Raw genomic sequence first — 4243 nt, 5'->3', positions numbered from 1 at the left:
TTTTTTTTTTTTTTGTGACAGGATCTCATTATGTCACCCAGGTTGATCTTGATGTCAAACTCCTATGTCAAGTGATCCTCCCACCTAGACCTCACAAAGTGCTGGGATTACAGATGTTAGCCACCATATCCCATCAGTATATTTAATGTCAGTATCTGATAACTCCAATATCTGGAGCTTCCACAAGTCTCTTTCCATTGCCATTATTTTTACTGATTATTGTTTATATTGTTCTACCTTCTTGTATGCCCAGTTTTCTTTGTTTGTGTGCCAGACATTGCATTTGGAAAATTATTTATTAAAATTATTTGAGACCAAAGTGATATTATATTTTTTTCAGAGAGCATTTTGGCTTGCTCTGCCAAGCATCTGAGATCCTAGCAACACTGAACTATTTGTGTGAAGCCTGCAAGAGGTCTATGAGTGATACTTTATTTCAGGCTCACTCTTAGTTCCAAGGTATAGTCTTTTTGGTACCAAATCAAAATGTGAATATTCACCCAGGCCCTGTCTTGACAACCCGTTTACTCCAACTTTTAGCCCCTTGCTCCTCAAAGTTAACAAAAGTACTGCTCCACCTCTAGGCCTACATCTTTTAAATCAATAAAAATCCCAAGGCAAACACTTCTCCTTTCTGAATTTTCATTTTCTTTCCATTGTTGAGCTAATAGGCTCTCTGATGTAATAAGGATAAATGCCCTAAAACAAATAATATACTTTGGGTATAGCATATTAAATAAAAACATGATTAATTTTTCCTCACCACTAATACAAAGTTTGATGCACTTGGAAATTACCACACTCCAATATAGTGGGATTCCAAGAAGACCACTTCTGGTTTAATGAGACTGACCCTTATCTGGACGGGTTTTAAGGTCTCAGGGTCTACCAGTAGATCTGAATACACTCCCTTCCATGATCTACCCAGTATCACCCAATTTATATAATAGAACAAAAGTATTCAGGGTATTTTTCTCTTACATAGAAAGCATTTAGTTGGAGGTGTGCCTAAAGAAAATCTAGTTATACGATATGGTCTGCTCTCCCTGGAATGGTCTCATCTTTCCCGCCTACTGATTAACTCGCAGCTGACGTAATGTTTATTTGAATGAGCAAAATACAGCTTACTATCAACAATTTTATTTGATACAGGAACCATTAATCTTTTATTGGATATAGATGTAGATTTCCATGTGTTCTTTTGGTATTTATAACTAATGCATATGGGAGAACAAAAACAACAAATTAGGCAAGGGAGAGTTGGCTTTAAGTATATATATTTTGGGTGTTATGCATATAAAGGAAAATCAGAATCTGAAGACCCCAAACTCATTATGCTAAAGAGAAAGTTAAGCCTGGAGACTGAGTCATGCAACATTGCCATCTTTTTCTGAATGCATAGCTGTTATTTTACAACCTTGTGTCAAAGCATTATACGTTAGCCAGACCCCCACAGAAAGGCAAAATGCTGTAGGCCTAGACTGCCCTTACAAATTGTTATTTGCTGGCTTCAAAACCTTTCAAGATGTAATCCTACCATAAAACAAGGACATGTCAGTTGTATAGATCTGCAATCTAAATCTAGCTCCTAAAATTAAAGTCTATTAGATTTCACACTGATAATGCTTATCTTCTCAGGTACAAAACAAAGACAAGATGAATCATTCTTCTATCTCCCCACCTCTTCCTACATGCCTTTTCCCCTTTAAGAAAATATGTAAACACTAAGCCTCCTGAAAACCTCTTCAGAGAAACAAAAGCCACAGAGGTCTTCCGTGTCTTGTGTTTCTCCCAGACACACCCTTAAGCTCTGGCTCAATAAATCTCAATTGACTAAGACTCGTTTCAGTCACTCATTTTGGTTAGTACGCATAAGGTTTAGGAAATACAAATGCTCCTCAGTTTACGATTGGGTTACATCCAGATAAATCCATCGTAAGTCAAGGAGCATACTGAATGTGAATCATTTTTGGACTATCATAAAGTCAGAAAGTCATCAGTTGAAACATCATTTGCTATAAAAGAGTAAATTTGTATTATGTGCACTGATGAAAATATAGGATTCTGTATCTACTTGCTAGTAACACTTTTTAAGGGAAAGCTGCATGCCAGGTAGCCCCATGGATTATGTTCCTATTTAGTGTACTCTCTGGATTTAAATTCATATTGATAAGAATGAATATGAAAGAGAAAGCATATACAATTTAAATTTTTAAAGCTCTGTGTTTTGAAATATACAAAACAACTCCTGGAACTAGCAAGTGAGTTGGACAAGTCACAGGATACAAGATCAAAATGCAAGAGTCATTTGTATTTCTGTATGCTTTAATGAATACCTAGAAATCAAAATTTAAAATACAATACCATTTATAATCACTGAAAAAATACTTAGATATAAACCTAATAAAATATGTACTAGACTTGCATGCTAAAAATGCAAAATGCTGGTGAAAGCAATTAAAAATTTAAGAATGGAAGGATGTACTATGTTCATGGATTGAAAGATCAACAAAGTAAAAATGTCAATTCTTTCTAAATTGAACTATAGTTTTTAAAAAACTACATTTTGGACTACCTATTCTTCACAACTTGATATCAGAGACCCTGAATTGAAATGAAGTATCTACACAGCTGTCTGGCAAAGGAGGGAGGAAAATCAAGAATTTGGCCTAGCACAAGAAGTATTGTGTGCAACCATTCCTGACAGTGGTATTTTCTTCAAGGTATTTGGCGGGGGTTGTCAGTCAGACAAACTTAAAGAGGAGGTGTCTGCAAGTAAAGAGCAGGAGGGGTGGCCCTGGGGCAATAAGAAAGTTTGAGGATAACAAAGAAGAGATTTGGAAGTGAAGAATATACTCAAAAGGCAAAGTAGGGGGAAAGTGGGGAGCGGGGTACTATACATTGAAAAATTAAAGGATCCAAAAAGGCAGTACTCAATAAAATTATAGGGCATTTTAACTTCTTACCCACCAGACAGACATAGCTAGTCTCTGCTGTGGTTTTCATAAATCTCTGAATAGCATTTGTTGAGGTGAAAAATAGCTCCATTGAATCCAGAAATATCTGATAATGGGTATTTATTTACCACATAAATCTTAACAGAAAAAATATCCTGTTTCAACCATGTAATTGCTGCCTAATTGTCTTGTCTTTTGTTACCAAGAAAACAGAATACAAATTGTTTGTTTTTAAATTTCTATGGTGTTCTAACAATATTTGCATTACCCACAAAGAAATATTTGGATAAAGACAAAAGTGGAAAAATCTTGGGTTTTGGCAACAGACAGGACTGTATTAGAATTACAGCCTCATCACTCACCAAAGTAAAGACTACCTCCCTGAACCTCAGTCTCTTTAGATGGAGACAGTAAGACCTTCCAGTACTACTGTGGGGATTAAAAACTATATCTGGAGAAGCTTTTAGCACAGTGTTGGATATACTGTTTGCATGTAGTCATTGATAAATATTATTACATCATTATTATTTGGTGAATCTTCCATGTAATATAACACTGTTTATTATAAAATGTCATTTTGTGTACTTTGGATCTTTCTAGGGACAATCAATCCAGAGGATACTAGTTACTGCTATATCAAAAAAACCCTGTATGAAGTAGGCTTACTTTTATAAGGCTGTCTCCTGGAATGCATCCCAAGGAGAGAGTTATAAGGTCTTGTAGTATTTATTTTGCAAAACAAATTACAAATCCTACGTAGTAATAAACTGTATTAAGATAAAATAGAAAAAGTGTACTACAGATGCTTTTCTCTTTTAGATGCCCAAATACTGTTTATCCATAATATAATTATAAAATAATTAATACATTTGCCCAGAATACTGCAGGAAGTCACAGCAAAAGTCATACATAGTTTCACTCCTCAGAAACCCAGATTTTTTTCCCCTCTCGAATCCCCAAAACTTACCAAAGTGCTCTGAATCACTGAGATGTTTAATGAATTCACATTCCCAAATTTTTGTGGGATTAAATTGTATTGTTTTACTACAAATCTTTGAGGTGACAAGAAATGAATAAATTCCTCAAAAGAAGTAATCATGGAGGTCCTTCCACCACTAAGTTCAATATTACACTTCTAGGCATTCATCTGTTGATTATGTAGGGTCCCCTTTTTTAACTGAACCCCAAGTTACTCTCTTTGAAACTCTCCCTCACTCACTTTGTTATTAATACGCCTCAGATTCCCATGTGGTTCAGGAACCCAATGAACCCTGGAACGTTTGGCC

Source organism: Mandrillus leucophaeus, unplaced genomic scaffold (genome assembly GCF_000951045.1).
Source record: "Mandrillus leucophaeus isolate KB7577 unplaced genomic scaffold, Mleu.le_1.0 Scaffold130, whole genome shotgun sequence".
NCBI classification, from domain to species: domain Eukaryota; kingdom Metazoa; phylum Chordata; class Mammalia; order Primates; family Cercopithecidae; genus Mandrillus; species Mandrillus leucophaeus.
This window is presented reverse-complemented; position numbering follows the sequence as displayed.